The sequence below is a fragment of the Bubalus kerabau genome, chromosome 12 (genome assembly GCF_029407905.1).
Source record: "Bubalus kerabau isolate K-KA32 ecotype Philippines breed swamp buffalo chromosome 12, PCC_UOA_SB_1v2, whole genome shotgun sequence".
Classification (NCBI taxonomy): Eukaryota; Metazoa; Chordata; class Mammalia; order Artiodactyla; family Bovidae; genus Bubalus; species Bubalus kerabau.
Window position 1 is genome coordinate 76618180 of NC_073635.1, and position 18803 is coordinate 76636982.

Genomic DNA, 18803 nt, shown 5'->3' on the forward strand with positions numbered 1-18803 from the left:
ATCTTCTATCATTTACAGGTTGTTATTTTTGTACTCAGATAGTATTACAAAGTGCTTCATCTTCAAGAAGATTCATAGGAAGGACTTTTGACAAATACAGGTTTCTGATAAATTTCAGACCTTGCTGCTAAACTTTGTAAGGAATTATATAATTCTAACAGAAAGCCTGATGGGTTCATAAAACTGTTAACAAAAAGGACTAGTTGCTGAGTTAACTTGTGAATATGGTTATAATTTTTTATGATTTTTGTCTAAAATATTACTGGTTTTAGCTAGCATTTTCCAGATACAAGGAAACCCTTCCTTTCAAGATAATGATGACTTAAAGGGACCCTCTTACACTGTTGGTGGGAATGCAAACTAGTACAGCCACTATGGAGAACAGTGTGGAGATTCCTTAAAAAACTGGACATAGAACTGCCTTATGACCCATAAATCCTACTTCTGGGCATACACACCGAGGAAACCAGGATTGAAAGAGACACGTATACCCCAATGTTCATCGCAGCACAGTTTATAATAGCCAGGACATGGAAGCAACCTAGATGTCCATCAGCAGATGAATGGATAAGAAAGCTGTGGAACATATACACAATGGAGTATTACTCAGCCATTAAAAAGAATACATTTGAATCAGTTCTAATGAGGTGGATGAAACGGGACCCTATTATACAGAGTGAAGTAAGCCAGAAAGAAAAACACCAATACAGTATACTAACGCATATAAATGGAATTTAGAAAGATGGTAACGATAACCCTGTATGCGAGACAGCAAAAGAGACACGGATGTATATAACAGTCTTTTGGACTCTGTGGGAGAGGGAGAGGGTGGGATGATTTGGGAGAAAGGCATTGAAACATGTATATCATATATGAAATGAATCGCCAGTCCAAGTTCAATGCATGGTACTGGTTGCTTGGGGCTGGTGCACTGAGACGACTCAGAGGGTTGGTATGGGGAGGGAGGAGGGAAGCGGGTTAAGGATGGGGAACACGTGTATACCTGTGGTGGATTCATGTTGATGTATGGCAAAACCAATACAATATTGTAAAGTAATTAACCTCCAATTAAAATAAATTTATTTTAAAAAATAACAACAACAACAACAACAACAATTTGGAAAATTAGACCTTTGTAAGTATAATTAAAGCATGTCTTTTCTTTCTACCTGATTCCTCCAAAAACTGGAAACTCTTAGGTTCCCAGCAGATTTATCAGATAAATAAGGGAGGCCACCTCCTAACAGGGGCACTCTTCCAAACTCCAGTTGATAATTCTATTCCCTGAATGAAATTTCTCATCTGTAAATTGGGAACTGAAAAGTAATATCAATTTCATGGAGTTATTGTAGATGTGAAAGTGCTTACTGCAGTTCATAGCACAGAAGAGAAAATCAATAAGTAGAAAGAATGACAGCAAACTATTTTACCAGAGTATTAAATTGACCATCCCTTGCTGTGGTGTGAATGTTTGTGTAAAAGGAATGAACATGGAATTCTTGAGGTTATAGCTAAGGAGCACTGGTGCTGGTATGAAGAGCACAGTTGGCAAGAAAACAGCCAACCAAGATTTCCTCCACAGAAGAGAGATCAAAACCCAAGTCAGAGGTGAACAAAGGTCTGGGAATGAGAGGCAGAGAGCTGGAGAGGCCTGTTCCTGGTGATGACCATCCCCAAAGTTGAAGGGACACAGGATATGATAGAAACCCCTTCAAGTATGGCTCATGCCTTACCTCCTGCTAGAAGCCAGCAGCGTTATCAGCTTTGTAGAGGAGACTCCCATGCCATAAACCTGTGTTATGAGTGAAGTAAAAAAACCCAATTTCCCACGTGGGGTCTAAAACATTCAGAAAGAGGGAGACAGCAGGCTTATGGAGTCTACAGCCAGGGTGAGAGAATGCCATAGAGGAAGATGAAATATGTGTCTTCCAACTGGGGAGCAGATGAGAACCAGCTACATCCTTCCTTCAAATTGAGAAGTTCCATACACTCGGCAAAAACAGGACCAGGAACAGACTGTGGCTCAGATCATGAACTCCTTATTGCCCGATTCAGACATAAATTGAAGAAAGTGGGGAAAACCACTAGATCATTCAGGTATGACCTAGATCAAATCCCTTATGATTATACAGTGGAAGTGAGAAATAGATTTAAGGGACTAGATCTGATAGACAGGATGCCTGACCTAAGAACAGATGTTCATGACATTGTACAGGAGACAGGGATCAAGACTATCACCTAGAAAACCACTCCAATACTGAAGAGTAACTAGCCTCCAAATATAGTTTTTTAAAAAAGGCAAAATGGCTGTCTCAGGACGCCTTACAAATAGCTGTGAAATGAAGAGATGTGAAAAGCAAAGGAGAAAAGGAAAGATATACCCATTTGAATGCCGAGTTCCAAGGAATAGCAAGGAGAGATAAGAAAGCCTCCCTCAGCCATCAATGCAAGGAAATAGAGGAAAACAATAGAATGGGAAAGACTAGAGATCTTTTCAAGAAAATTAGAGATACCAAGGGAATATTTCATACAAAGATGGGTATAATAAACGACAGAAATGGTATGGACCTAACAGAAGCAGAAGATATTAAGAAGAGGTGGCAAGAGTACATAGAAGAACTGTACAAAAAAGATCTTCACAACCCAGATAATCACGATGGTGTGATCACTGACCTAGAGCCAGACATCCTGGAAGGTGAAATCAAGAGGGCCTTAGGAAGCATCACTACGAACAAAGCTAGTGGAGGTGATGGAATTCCAGTTGAGCTATTTCAAATCCTAAAAGATGATGCTGTGAAAATGCTGCACTCAACATGCCAGCAAATTTGGAAAACTCAGCAGTGGCCACAGGACTGGAAAAGGTCAGTTTTCATTCCAATCCCAAAGAAAGGCAATGATAAAGAATGTTCAAACTACCACACAAATGCATTCATCTCACACACGAGTAAAGTAATGCTCAAAATTCTCCAAGCCAGGCTTCAACAATACGTGAACCATGAACTTCCAGATGTTCAAGCTGGTTTTAGAAAAGGCAGAGGAACCAGAGACCAAATTGCCAACATCTGCTGGATCATGGAAAAAGCAAGAGACTTCCAGAAAAACATCTATTTCTGCTTTATTGACTATGCCAAAGCCTTTGACTGTGTGGATCACAATAAATTGTGGGAAATTCTGAAAGAGATGGGAATACTAGACCACCTGACCTGCCTCTTGAGAAACCCGTATGCAGGTCAGGAAGCAACAGTTAGAACTGGACATGGAACAACAGACTGGTTCCAAATAGGAAAAGGAGTATGTCAAGGCTGTATATTGTCACCCTGTTTATTTAACTTCTATGCAGAGTACATCATGAGAAACGTTGGGCTGGAAGAAGCACAAGCTGGAATCAAGATTGCGGGGAGAAATATGAATAACCTCAAATATGCATATGACACCACCCTTATGGCAGAAAGTGAAGAGGAACTACAAAGTCTCTTGATGAAAGTGAAAGAGGAGAGTGAAAAAGTTGGCTTATAGCTCAACATTCAGAAAAAGAAGATCATGGCATCTGGTCCCATCACTTCATGGGAAATAGATGGGGAAACAGTGTCAGACTTTTTGCCATAGCGCAGGCGGCTGTGAGAAGCGCAGCATAGCACAGGCAGTTGCGAAGGGCGAGGCATAGCACGGCCGAGAGGAGCCACCCCACGTCTGAGGTCAGGGGCAGAAGCCGGGAGGACCCCATGCCCGAAGGGCAGCAGCCAAGAAGAGTTACCCCATGTCCGAGGTCAGGGGCAGCAGCCAAGAGCACAAGACTGTGACGGTGCAGGAACGGCCAAGAGGAGCTACCCCGCGTCCGAGGTCAGGGAGGGCGGCCGAGAGGAGATACCCAGAGTCAGAGGTCAGGGGTGGCGACGAGAGGAGTTACCCCGTGTCCAAGGTCAGGGGCAGTGGCTGGGAGGAGCTACCCCACGCCCCTAAGCCAGAGGCCAGGGGCAGCGGCCGGGAGGAGCAACCCACGCCCGAGGCCAGGGGCGGCCAGGAGAGGAGTTACGCCGCGTCCAAGGTCAGGGGCCACGGTCGGGAGGAGATACCCCATGCCTCAAGCCCAAGGCCAGGGGCCACGGGCAGGAGGAGCTACCACACGCCCCTAAGCCCGAGGCCAAGGGCAGTGGCAGGGAGGAGCAACCGCTCGACTGAAGCCAGGGGCGGAGGCCGGGAGGACCAACCCCACATCCAAGGAGCAGTGGCTGCGCGGGCACAGAAGGGCCTAGAGGAGCTATCCCACATTGAAGGTCAGGAAGGGCAGCAGTGAGGAGATACTCCTCATCCAAGGTAAGAAGCAATGGCTGCACTTTGCTGGAGCAGCCATAAAGAGATACCCCACGCCCAAGGTAAGAGAAACCCAAGTAAGACAGTAGGTGTTGCAAGAGGGCATCAGAGGGCAAACACACTGAAACCATACTCACAGAAAACTAGTCAATCTAATCACACTAGGACCACAGCCTTGTCTACCTCAATGAAACTAAGCCATGCCCATGGGGCAACCCAAGATGGGCGGGTCATGGTGGAGAGATTTGGCAGAATGTGGTCCACTGGAGAAGGGAATGGCAAACCACTTCAGTATTCTTGCCTTGAGAACACCAGGAACGTATAAAAAGGCAAAATGATAGGATACTGAAACAGAAACTCCCCAGGTCAGTAGGTGCCCAATATGCTACTGGAGATCAGTGGAGAAATAACTCCAGAAGAATGAAGGGATGGAGCCAAAGTAAAAACAATACCCAGCTGGGGATGTGACTGGTGATAGAAGCAAGGTCCGATGCTGTGAAGAGCAATAATGCATAGGAACCTGGAATGTCAGGTCTATGAATCAAGGCAAATGGAAGTGGTCAAACAAGAGATGGCAAGAGTGAATGTCGACATTCTAGGAATCAGCGAACTCAAATGGACTGGAATGGGTGAATTTAACTCAGATGACCATTATATCTACTACTGCGGGCAGGAATCCCTCAGAAGAAATGGAGTGGCCATCATGGTCAACAAAAGAGTCCGAAATGCAGTACTTGGATGCAATCTCAAAAACGACAGAATGCTATCTGTTCGTTTCCAAGGCAAACCATTCAATATCACAGTAATCCAAGTCTATGTCCCAACCAGTAACGCTGAAGAAGCTGAAGTTGAACGGTTCTATGAAGACCTACAAAACCTTTTAGAACTAACACCCAAAAAAGATGTCCTTTTCATTATAGGGGACTGGAATGCAAAAGTAGGAAGTCAAGAAACACCTGGAGTAACAGGCAAATTTGGCCTTGGAATATGGAATGAAGCAGGGCAAAGACTAATAGAGTTTTGCCAAGAAAATGCACTGGTCATAACAAACACCCTCTTCCAACAACATAAGAGAAGACTGTATAGATGGACATCCCCAGATGGTCAACAACGAAATCAGATTGATTACATTCTTTGCAGCCAAAGATGGAGAAACTCTATACAGTCAACAAAAACAAGACTGGGAGCTGACTGTGGCTCAGACCATGAACTCCTTATTGCCAAATTCAGACTTAAATTGAAGAAAGTAGGGAAAACCACTAGACCATTCAGGTATGACCTAAATCAAATCCCTTATGATTATACAGTGGAAGTGAGAAATAGAATCAAGGGCCTAGATCTGATAGAGAGAGTGCCTGATGAACTATGGAATGAGGTTTGTGACATTGTACAGGAAACAGGGATCAAGACCATTCCCATAGAAAAGAAATGCAAAAAATCAAAATGGCTGTCTGAGGAGGCCTTACAAATAGCTGTGAAAAGAAGAGAAGCAAAAAGCAAAGGAGAAAAGGAAAGATATAAACATCTGAATGCAGAGTTTCAAAGAATAGCAAGAAGAGATAAGAAAGCCTTCTTCAATGACCAATGCAAAGAAATAGAGGAAAACGACAGAATGGGAAAGACTAGGGATCTCTTCAAGAAAGTCAGAGATACCAAAGGAACATTTCATGCAAACATGGGCTCGATAAAGGACAGAAATGGTATGGACCTAACAGAAGCAGAAGATATTAAGAAGAGGTGGCAAGAATACACAGAAGTACTGTACAAAGAAGATCTTCACGACCCAGATAATCACGATGGTGTCATCACTCACCTAGAGCCAGACATCCTGGAATGTGAAGTCAAGTGGGCCTTAGAAAGCATCACTATGAACAAAGCTAGTGGAGGTGATGGAATTCCAGTTGAGCTATTCCAAATCCTGCAAGATGATGCTGTGAAAGTGCTACACTCAATATGCCAGCAAATTTGGAAAATTCAGCAGTGGCCACAGGACTGGTTAAAGTCAGTTTTCATTCCAATCCCAAAGAAAGGCAATGCCAAAGAATCCTCTAGCTACCACACAATTGTACTCATCTCACATGCTATTAAAGTAATGCTCAAAATTCTCCAAGCCAGGCTTCAGCAATACGTGAACCATGAATTTCCAGATGTTCAAGCTGGTTTTAGAAAAGACAGAGGAACCAGAGATCAAATTGCCAACATCTGCTGGATCATGGAAAAAGCAAGAGACTTCCAGAAAAACATCTATTTCTGCTTTATTGACTATGCCAAAGCCTTTGACTGTGTGGATCACAATAAACTGTGGAAAATTCTGAAAGAGATGGGAATACTAGACAAACTGACCTGCCTCTTGAGAAACCTGTATGCAGGTCAGGAAGCAACAGCTAGAACTGGACATGGACGAACAGACTGGTTCCAAATAGGAAAAGGAGTATGTCAAGGCTGTATATTGTCACCCTGCTTATTTAACTTCCATGCAGGGTACATCATGAGAAACGCTGGGCTGGAAGGAGCACAAGCTGGAATCAAGATTGCCAGGAGAAACATCAATAACCTCAGAAATGCATATGACACCACCCTTATGGCAGAAAGTGAAGAGGAACTACAAAGCCTCTTGATGAAAGTGAAAGAGGAGAGTGAAAAAGTTGGCTTATAGCTCAACATTCAGAAAACGAAGATCATGGCATCTGGTCCCATCACTTCACGGGAAATAGATGGGGAAACAGTGGAAACAGTATCAGACTTTATTTTGGGGGGGGGGGATTCCAAAATCACTGCAGATGGTGACTGCAGCCATGAAATTAAAAGACACTTGCTCCTTGCAAGAAAAGTTATGACCAACCTAGATAGCATATTGAAAAGCAGAGACATAACTTTGCCAACAAAGGTCCATCTAGTTAAGGCTATGGTTTTTCCAGTGGTCATGTATGGATGCGAGAGGTGGACTGTGAAGAAAGCTGAGTGCCGAAGAATTGATGCTTTTGAACTGTGGTGTTGGAGAAGACTCTTGAGAGTCCCTTGGACTGCAAAGAGATCCAACCAGGCCATTCTGAAGGAGATCAGCCCTGGGATCTTTGGAAGGAATGATGCTAAAGCTGAACCTCCAGTACTTTGGCCACCTCATGCGAAGATGACTCATTGGAAAAGACTCTGATGCTGGGAGGGATTGGGGGCAGAAGTATAAGGGGACAACAGAGGATTAGATGGCTGATGGCATCACTGACTCGATGGACGTGAGTCTGAGTAAACTCCGGGAGTTGATGATGGATAGGGAGCCCTGGCGTGCTGCGATTCATAGGGTCGCAAAAAGTCGGACATGACTGAGTCACTGACCTAAACTGAACTGAACTGAACTGATGGTTATATATACTCATACTCATTACTATATCTCAAGAACATCTTAAGAAACTGACAGTTGCCTGCCAAAATCTTAATGCTAGTATTTCACTACAGTTTTCTTCAGATCCATCAGCCTTTATAAGCATATGCATTTAATTCAGCATTACAATCCTTTATTTACTGAACCCAAGAGGTTGTACCAATTATGACTGCTTCCTTTTCTAAATCATCACAAGCCATTGGTTTAATACTGCACTTGGGCTTCCCTGGTGGCTCAGTTGGTAAAGTATCCACCTGCAATGCGGGAGACCTGGGTTCAATCCTGGGTTGGGAAGATCCCCTGGAGAAGGGAAAGGCTACCCACTCCAGTCCTCTGGCCTAGAGAATTCAATGGACTATATCCATGGAGTCTCAAAGAGCGGGACATGACTGAGCCACTTTCACTTTCTTTCATTTTTTCTTTGGAATTTTACATGAGGGCAGTTTCTGGAATGATTTATTTCTTCCCTTTGAAACACTGGATAAAGAGCTTAAGTCTTATCTTGATACCACTGCTTTTCTTTTGTCATTATTATGCAATAAGCTAATGAGATAATTTTCCACCCAACAAATGGAGTCAGATAATAAATTTGAGTTTGAGGGTTTCCCTGTGTTTCAGATGGTTAAGAATCTGCCTGCAATGTGGGAGACCTGGGTTTCATCCCTGGGATTGGGACGATCCCTTGGAAAAGGTAATGACTACTCACTCCAGTATTCTTTCCTGGAGAATCCGTGGACAGAGAAGCCTGGCAGGCTACAGTCCATGGGGTCACAAAGAATAGGACATGACTGAGTGACTAATACTTTTATTTTCACTTTGAAGAGAGATAAGAACAGACCAAAGACCTGGAGTATATTGGGAGGGGCTGCTGGTGACATGGCGGTCAGGGGCCAACAAAGGTACATTTTCCTCCCTGTCACAGTTGTAGGGGATCTGGTTCTGGTGAAATGCTGTGATGTTTGCCTTTGCTGTGTGTTAAGTGCCCCACACCCTAGTTTAAAAGTGAGATAAGAAACTAATCAACACCTCAGACCCTCCTGCCTTTTCCATACTCCCAGTTCTCCCCTTGTCCTCCTGAGTGAAGTCACTCAACTATCAAGGAATAAGCTTTTAAACAACAAAGAAGATGGTTTAAGAAAGATTTCAGCTCTAAGATAGAACTCTGGGAAACCTTGCTTGAATATGAGAGGAAATCCAAGGGCAAGTCCAAGGGCAGAGGGAATGGAACAGTGGAGGTGCTGGGGGCAGGGCGAGGGGAGCACTGGCTGTGGGACCAGAGGACACTCATTCATCTCACCTCCTCCCCACCTCTCAGTCACGGGCTGACTCAACAGTCAGGGGGCTGGAGATGGAGACACGACAAGCCTTCTACCCTCAGCCCTGTTCTTCTGGGGAAAGGGAGTGAAGAGTTCTCAGAGGTTGAAGGGTAGGACTCAGGGATAACCAGTCCTTCCTTCCCTGGGAGTGGATGAGAAATTTGGACACTGTAAAATGTATGACATCCCTATTTAAGCAGCTTGTTTGGGGGTGCTAGAGTAGCAACCATTTATACAAAGAGACACAACATGTGTTTCCCTCGAATTGAGTTTCCATTCACAGCCTTAACCTCAGAGCCTCAGCCTATCAGAAAACCAACCAGAGTGAGCCCTCAGGGAACATCTCCATGGCATGTTCATCCTGGGAGCCTCTTTCACACACACAGGACAGGCTTTGTGCGAATAACAGCAACTGGCTGTTGGCCATGTTCTTCCTGAACTTCCCGGTTCTTTTCTCCCTTCTCTCACCAACTGTCTTTATTTAAATAATGCATGTGTCCTTACCCTCCCCCAAACACGTGAAGTTTATTAGCCACTAAGTCCTAAGTCCAAGCGGAAAAGAGAAGCAAGTGGACACATTTGAGACTTGGAAAGTTGTTCACCTACCGCCTGGGTGCTTTCAAAGTCAGCCACTGAATACTGAGCCCTCCTGTGCCCAGGCTCCCAGACAGGTGCTGGGGTCCCTGGAGGAGACACAGCTGCCACTCTTCCAGGCTGAAGGAGAGGAGAAAGGAGCCAACACAGGGGAGTCAGGAGAGGGTGGGGACAGGGAAGAGGGGGATTCATTTCAGGGAGAAAGAGTCCTGCTGGGTAGAGCCATGTCTCACTTGTGACCTGAGAGAAGAGTAAGATTCAGTCAATAAAAGATGCGGGGGTGGGGGTGGGGGGGTTCCTTGGGGTCCAGAGCAAAGGAGAGGTTAGTGGATTTGAGAAACAAAAACAGTTAAGACACGTTGGAGCTCAGGCTAGAGTGAGAGCAAGTCTGGAGATGAAGCAGGAGAAGAGGCAGGACTCAGCTGATGGAGGCCTGTCCCTCTGGACAGACTAGAGTCACTCCCACTTCCTCCTGCGGACACAGCCTTCTGTCCTAAAGGAGTCCTTCCCCAACTCCTTACATGCCCCATTAGGGTTTTTCACTGAGTAGTTAAAATCCCACCTTCCTCAGCACCTACTAGGGCAGGCCTGGGACTAGATCTGGAGGAAAAAGTAATAACACTCAGTCCTCCTAATAAGGGGGCCATGTAATTATGTTCTTTTTGAAACACCAAATATTAACCACAACGAATATACCTAAGACATAGATAAAATTAAAGACTACAAAAAATAAATAAAACCCCTCACATAATCAACTCCTTTCAGTTTAGTCACTGTCGTGTCCGACTCTTTGCGACCCCATGAACTGCAGCACACCAGGCCTCCAAGTCCATCCCCAACTCCCAGAGCTTACTCAAACTCATGTCCATAGAGTCGGTGATGCCATCCAGCCATCTTATCCTCTGTTGACCCCTTTTCCTGCCTTTAATCTTTCCCAGCATCAGGGTCTTTTCAATGAGTTGGTGCTTCACATCAGGTGGCCAAAGTATTGGAGTTTCAGCTTCCACATCAGTCCTTCCAATGAATATTCAGGACTGATTTCCTTTAGGATGGACTGGGTGGACCTCCTTGCAGTCCAAGGGACTCTCAAGAGTCTTCTCTAACACCACAGTTCAAAAGCATCAATCCTTCGGTGTTCAGCTTTCTTTATAGTCCAACTCTCACATCCACACATGAGTACTGGAAAAACCATAGCTTTGACTAGATGGACCTTTGTTGGTAAAGTAATGTCTCTGATTTTTAATATACTGTCTAGGCAGGGCATAACTTTTCTTTCAAGGAACAAGTGTCTTTTAATTTCATGGCTGCAGTCACCATCTGCAGTGATTTTGGAGCCCCCCAAAATAAAGTCTGCCACTGTTTCCATTGTTTCCCCATCTATTTGCCATGAAGTGATGGGACCAGAAGACACAATCTTCATTTTTTGAATGCTGATTTTCAAGCCAGTTTTTTCACTCTCCTTTCACTTTCATCAAAAGGCTTTTTAGTTCTTCACTTTCTGCCATAAGCGTGGTACCACCTGCACATCTGAGGTTAATAATATTTCTCCCGACAATCTTAATTCTAGTTTGTGCTTCTTCCAGCCTGGGATTTAGCATGATGTACTCCGCATATGGAGAAGGCAATGGCACCCCACTCCAGCACTCTTGCCTGGAAAATCCCATGGGCGGAGGAGCCTGGTGGGCTGCAATCCGTGGGGTTGCAAAGAGTCGGACACGACTGAGTGACTTCACTTTCACTTTTCACTTTCATGCATTGGAGAAGGAAATGGCAACCCACTCCAGCGTCCTTGCCTGGAGAATCCCAGGGACAGGGGAGCCTGGTGGGCTGCCGTCTATGGGGTTGCACAGAGTCGGACACGACTGAAGTGACTTAGCAGCAGCAACTCCGCATATAAAATAAATAAGCAGGGTGACAATATACAACCTTGAGGTACTCCTTTCCCAAATTGGTACAAGTCTGTGGTTCCATGTCCAGTTCTAACTGTTGCTTCTGACCTGTATACAGGTTTCTCAAGAGGCAGGTCAGGTGGTCTGGTATTCCCATCTCTTGAAGAATTCTGCGCAGTTTGTTGTGATTCACACAGTCAAATACTTTGGCATAGTCAATAAACCCAAAGTAGATGTTTTTTCTGGATTTATCCTCCTTTTTCTATGATCCAATGAATGTTTGCAATTTGATATCTCATTCCTCTGCCTTTTTTAAAGCCAGCTTGAACATCTGGAAGTTCTCCGTTTATGTACTGATGAAACCTCTCTTGGAGAATTTTGAGCATTACTTTACTTGTGTGTGAGATGAGTGCAATTGTGCAGTAGTTTGAGCATTCTTTGGCATTGCCTTTCTTAGGGATTGGAAGGAAAACTGACCTTTTCCAGTCCTGTGACCACTGCTGAGCTTTCCAAATTGCTGGCATTTGAATGCCGCACTTTCACAGCATCATCTTTAGGATTTGAAATAGATCAACTAGAATTCCATCACCTTCACTAGTTTTGTTCATAGTGATGCTTCCTAAGGTCCACTTGACGTCACATTCCAGGTTGTGTGACTCTAACTGAGTGATCACACCATTGTGGTTATCTGGGTCATTAAGATCTTTTTTGCATAGTTCTGTGTATTCTTGCCCCCTTTTCTTAATATCTTTTGCTTCTGTTAAGTCCATAACTCTTCTGTCCTTTATGGTGTCCCTCTTTGCTTGAAATGTTCCCTTGGTATCTCTAATGTTCTTGAAGAGATCTCTAGTCTTCCCCATTCTATTGTTTTCCTCTATTTCTTTGCATTGATCACTGAGGAAGGCTTTCTTTTCACTCTTTGCTCTTCTTTGGAACTCTGCATTCAGATGGGTATATCTTTCCTTTTCTCCTTTGCCTTTAGCTCCTCTTCTTTTCACAATTATTTGTAAGGCCTCCTCAGACAGCCATTTTGTCTGTTTGCATTTCTTCTTCTTGGGGGTGACTTTGACCATGGCCTTCTGTACAATGTCACGAACTTCCATCCATAGTTTTTCAGGCACTCTGTCTATCAGATCTAATCATGTGAATATATTTGTTACTTCTACTGTATTTGAATTAGGTCATTGGGATTTGATTTAGGTCATACTTGAATGGTATAGTGGTTTTCCCTACTTTTATGAATTTAAGTCTGAATTTTGCAATAAGGAGTTCATGATCTGAACCACAGTCAGCTCCCAGTCTTGTTTTTTTCCCACTGTATGGAGCTTCTCGTCTTTGGCTGAAAAGAATATAATCGATCTGATTTCAGTATTGACCATCTGGTGATGTCCATGTGTAGAGTTGTCTCTTGTATTGCTTTGAAGAGGGTGTTTGCTATAACCAGTGTGTTCTCTGGGAAAAACTCTGTTACCCTTTGCCCTGCTTCTTTTTGTACTCCAAGGCCAAATTTGCCTGTTACTCCAGGTATCTCTTGACTTCCTATTTTCGCATCCCAATCCCCTGTGATGAAAAGGACATCTTTTTTTTGGTGTTAGATCTAGAAGGTCTTCTAGGTCTTCATAGAACCATTTAACTTCAGCTTTAGTGGTTGGGGCATAGACTTGGATTACTGTGATATTGAATGGTTTTCCTTGGAAAGGAACGGGATCATCCTGTTGTTTTTGAGATTGTGCCCAAGTACCTGCATTTAGGACTCTTTTGTTGACTATGAAGTCTACTACATTTCATATAAGGGATTCTTGCCCACAGTAGTAAAAGTGATGGTCATCTGAATTAAATTCACGCATTCCGGTCTATTTTAGTTCACTGATATCCCAAAGTGTCGATGTTCACTCTTGCCATCTCCTGTTTGATCACTTCCAATTTACCTTGATTCATGGACCTAACATTCCAGGTTCCTATGCAATATTGTTTTTTACAATGTCAGACTTTACTTCCATCACCAGTCACATCCACAACTGGGCATTGTTTTCTCTTTGGCTCTGTCTCTTCATTCTTTCTGGAGTTATTTCTCAACTCTTCTCCAGTAGCATATTGGGCACCTACCAATCTGGGGAATTCATCTTTTAGTGTCCTATCTTTTTGCCTTTTCATACTGTTCATGGGGTTCTCAAGGCAAGAATACTGAAGTGGTTTGCCGTTCCCTTCTTCAATGGACCATGTTTTGTCAGAAATGTGAATGAAAGCATTTGTCATTTGGGAAGAAATGAGATCTTTTGCCTCCAGCAGTGGTTCTCAGTTGGCTGCAGGGTGGAATTACCTGTGGGGTTTTGTTAATAAAAACTGTTGACTCCTGCCTTCCCTCCTTGAGATTCTGATTTAGCTGAGATGAGGCCTCAGCACTGGGATTTTATAGAGTTCTCCTGGTGATTTGAATTTGCAGTCAAGTTTACAAACCACCGTCCTTTGCCATAATGAGGATATAAAGGACTGTACCTGGAGAAGATAACTGGATATGCATGGATCAGGTGATTCTGCAGGAGCAGAAGTGTGCCTTTCTGTGCGTGGAAGGTAGGGTGAATGAGGGTGTGGCAATGCTAGAGGCCCCTCTTGCCTGCTGTGAGGCTTTCCTGGTCCCTCACTCCATGGCCTTTCCACTCTCCGCACCTGGACTCGTGGATTCTGCTGCCCTCTGGTGGTGATTTTCAGTATGGTACAGTTGCCCCTGGAGGTTTCATACAAGCCTAGCCTTGGCTCTTCACAAACCTATGAGCAGGATTCCCAAGATGTGGTTTGCCGGGAGGGAAATCCTGGGAACCGAAGCCAGGGAGCAGCTCGGCAGAAACTTCAGGAGTCGCTCCGGACAGGGAAGCTCAGGGAGCTCAAGGTCAGTGGCCAAGTGCGGGTCTGACACATATCTGTGACTGGAGCCTTCCTGTGCCTGTGGTCTGAGGAAATTGGTCTTAACAGCCAATGACAAGAGCCTATGATATTAAGTATCAAGAAGTGCAGAGGTGTAAGGTGACAAGCTTCACAGTAAACAGCAACCGCCCTGCTGTCTATTCTGCCCTGTATAGCAAAGGTGTGTTTTTACGTAATTACCATGTTTACCTGTAACACAAGCCTAGAGGGTGTTAGGATCCCCATCTTACAGACAAGGAAACAAGCCTACAGAGCTTAAGGAAATTGCTCAAGATCATATGACTCCTAATTGACAGATGCAGCCTCTGAGCCCAGGCAGGTGAGACCACACAGTCTATCCTAGTTACTCCCGTGTCCTGGCAGGACCCAGAGTTCTCTCCTGTCCAACGATCTTCCCAGCCCTTTAGCCCGACTCCCCCAGTGGGTCCGGATGGTCCCTCTAGGCTCCCACAGCCCCTTTGCTCCTATTGCCCCTGATTTGGATCCCTCCTTCTGCAGGGTAACCCCACCCACCCACCGAAAGCCCCACGGTCTGCAGGAGGACGCCCTTGCCCTGTTCTGGCAGCTTCTCCCTGCAACCAACTCCCCGGGGGTGGAGTCAGGCCAGGTTGTGAGAAGAATCATGAGAGAAGCAGAAAGGTGTGAGCTTGTGGTCAGCACCTTCCTCTGATCTGAGACCTCCATCACTCATGGCAGCTCCCCTCTACATTCCCCCCTCCCCCATTACAAGTGTTCCTACACCTCTGCTGTGGATTAGAGTCACCAGGAGAGGGGTCAGAATGCAGGTTACTGGGCTCCAGCCCAAAACATCTGATCCAGAGGTTTACACAAGTGGGGCCTGGTTTTTGAATTTTTAAAAAATTCAATCGGTTGAATGAATTGATGCAGTCGGTTTTGATGCAGGGGGTCCTCTGAACACATGCTGAGAAACATTTAGCAGACTTGCCACTCATATCTGTGAGCCCTGGGTCAAGAGTGCAAATGAAGTCCATACTATATGTTTAAATATTTAAAAGTTATAAATCAATCGAACAAAACTGTCAAGTACACCTACATAACTATTACAACCTGGTAGACTGGGGTTTTAGACACTGAGCTCCAAGCCAGAGGGCAGGACAGCAGAGGAAGGGGCTGCCCCAGCCCCCAGCCCTCCCCCTGCTCTTCCCACCTCTGGCTCTGACACTCTCTATGCCCTGAGGAATCTGCTGCTCAAGCAAGAATGCCCCCAGCCTTCAAGTCCAAGCTTAGGCCACCCTCTTCCCACCCATAAACAGATGTATCTTGACTACCTGTCGGGCTGGGACATGGGCACCAGGAGTGAGGCCTGCACTGGGGCTGGGAGCAGGGGTTCTAGGGTCCAGGTGCTGAGAGGACAGCCTGGAGGGGGCGGAGCTCCAGGTGGCCACACCCCCTGGCCCTCTCTGGCTGTCTGCCCCTGGGGAGGGGGCAAACACAGGATGATAGAGCTGGGCCTCAAAACTAGCGCTTCTCAAACTGTACTGTGAGCAGGACTCACCTGGAATCTGGAGATTCTGAGTCAGTAGGTCTGGGGTAAAGACAAGATTCCGTGTTCTAATGGCCTCCCAGGCCAGCTGATGCTGCTGGTCCACAGGCCTCGCTTAGAACAGCAGAGCTCTGGGGCAGGGTGGGCAGAGTTTTCCTGTAAAGGACCAGGAAGTACATTTCCAGGCTTTGCGGGCTATATGGTTTCTGGTCAGAAAAACATCTACTTCTGCTTCACTGACTATGCTAAAGCCTTTGACTCTGTAGATCACAACAAACTGGAAAACTTAAAGAGACGGGAATCCCAGACCACCTTACCTGTTTCCTGAGAAACCTGTATGTGGGTGGAGAAGCAACAGTTAGAACTGAACATGGAACAACCGCCTGGGTCAAAATTGGGAAAGGAGTGTGACCTGCATATTGTCACCCTGCTTATTTAACTTATATGAAAAAGAATGTATGTATGTGTAACTGAATCACTGCTGTAGAGCAGAAATTAACACAACATTGTAAATCAATGATACTTAAATTTTTAAAGAAACAAGAAAAAAAGCCAAGGGTGTCAGTAGGTTCACTATTAATAATATTTACTCTGGTTACTTGCTTAGCCAGGTGCTTGCCAGATATTTCTACTTTGAAAATGTAATTCTTTCCTAAAGATTAGTCTGAGAAGATACTTGGAGTCCATGAAAATGCTGTCTCCTCCAACCCCCAAACTTGCACTGTACATTCAGACAATGATGAATTTTGTCTGAAATATTTATGACAACAAGGGCTACTACTTTTCTGTCAATCTGTCTACATTTGTGAATTGACCTTCTACTGCAAAAAAGGGCTTTCCCTTCCTACTATCTATTTTATGTCTTATAAAAATCAGTATAAACTCATGGATTTTAAAAAATTTTAGTGTTGTAAAATGTAGGGTTTAAAAGCCATCAGTCCTCTGTTTATCATTATTTACTTATGACATTTCTAATGTGAGATAAACTCCATCTCAGAGACTCATTTTTTGTCTGGGTAGTCTGCAAAATTCAGATGAATGGATAAGAAAGTTGTGGTACATATACACAATGGAGTATTACTCAGCCATTAAAAAGAATACATTTGAATCAGTTCTAATGAGGTGGATGAAACTGGAGCCTCCTATTATACAGAGCAAAATAAGCCAGAAAGAAAAACACCAATACAGCATACTAACTGCAAGGAGATACAACCAGTCCATTCTGAAGGAGATCAGCCTTGGGATTTCTTTGGAAGGAATGATGCTAAAGCTGAAACTCCAATACTTGGGCCACCTCATGTGAAGAGTTGACTCATTGGAAAAGACTCTGATGCTGGGAGGGATTGGGGGCAGGAGGAGAAGGGGACAACAGAGGATGAGATGGCTGGATGGCGTCTCTGACTCGATGGACGTGAGTCTGAGTGAACTCCGGGAGTTGGTGATGGGCAGGGAGGCCTGGTGTGCTGTGATTCATGGGGTTGCAAAGAGTTGGACACGACTGACAGACTGAACTGAACTGAACGCATATATATAGAATTTAGAAAGATGGTAATGATAACCCTGTATGCGAGACAGCAAAAGAGACACAGATGTATAGAACAGTCTTTTGGACTCTGTGGGAGAGGGTGAGGGTGGGATGATTTTGGAGAATGGCATTGAAACATGTATAATATCATATGTGAAACGAATCGCCAGTCCAAGTTTAATGCATGATACAGGGTGTTTGGGGCTGGTACACTGGGATGACCCAGAGGGAAGGGATGGGGAAGGAGGTGGGAGGGGGGTTCAGGACGGGGAACACTTGTACACCCGTGGCAGATTCATGCTGATGTATGGCAAAACCAATTCAATATTGCAAAGTAATTAGCCTTCAATAAAATAAATAAATAAATAAAATAAAGGGGGAAATTACCTAAAAAAAAAGTTTTTCATGTAATGTCCTCCAGAATTAAATATGATAAGCTTTTGGATCAAACACTGTTTTGGAATACCCAAGACTTCCACCTATTGGGATGGATACTTGTGAGTATGGTTGCTGAGTGAAAGAGTAAATTTAGTCAGAACCATCAAATGTAAACTTCTTGTAGAACATTCTTAGTGTGTCTAAGTCTTAAACTTGGTTCTTCTTAAAAACAAAACAAAACAAAACACAATCCCAGTTTGACTCCTAAGGCAAATCAGATGGACCTGAAGTACAGATGAAGGTCTCATAGGGCTGGGGCATGTGATTCCTATTAGTAATGTTATTTTTTAGGTCTAAATTCAAATAAGTATATATTTCTACCAGTTTTCAACACATATTGCTGTTTTAGTTTTTGGAAAAAAGAAACACTTTCCTTAGAACATTAGGTTTAAAAAACAAAAACTCAGTTAATCCATATTCTTTCTGCTTTTAAAGGAAAATTAATAGCTTACACTTAAAACCTTATATTTTAAAAATCTCTGAAGGTTTAAAAGTGGTCTGTTGTGCTTCCAGAGACCTTCTTCAACCTTAGGATGATGCTGTTGATTCAAGAACAGAATTGGTAAAAATACATGCACATTATTGTTTTTAGACTTGAAACAAACCCTTTAAACAGGGGTTTACTTATTTCTAACTTTTTAATGCTATTAAAAATCTGATCACGCAGACCACAGCCTTGTCTAACTCAATGAAACTAAGCCATGCCATGTGGGGCCATCCAAGACAGGTGGGTCCTGGTGGAGAGGCCTAACAGAATGTGGTCCACTGGAGAAGGGAATGGCAAACCACATCAGTATCCTTGCCTTGAGAACCCCATGAACAGTATAAAAAGGCAAAAAGGAGCTGAAAGATGAACTCCCCAGGTCGGTAGGTGCCCAATATGCTACTGGAGATTAGTGGGGAATTAACTCCAGAAAGAATGAAG

At 44.2% G+C, this 18803-nt stretch overlaps 1 long non-coding RNA gene across 1 annotated transcript in view; it reads left to right on the plus strand.

The window, feature by feature from the left end:
- The first annotated feature begins 8083 nt into the window (after positions 1–8083).
- The window catches only part of LOC129624677 (uncharacterized), a 35612-nt gene continuing 24892 nt past the window's right edge, over positions 8084–18803 (plus strand). Inside the window, exons 1-2 of the long non-coding RNA XR_008701096.1 lie at positions 8084–8381; positions 8513–8589. This is a non-coding gene — a long non-coding RNA (uncharacterized LOC129624677). The remainder of the gene's footprint in view (positions 8382–8512; positions 8590–18803) is intronic.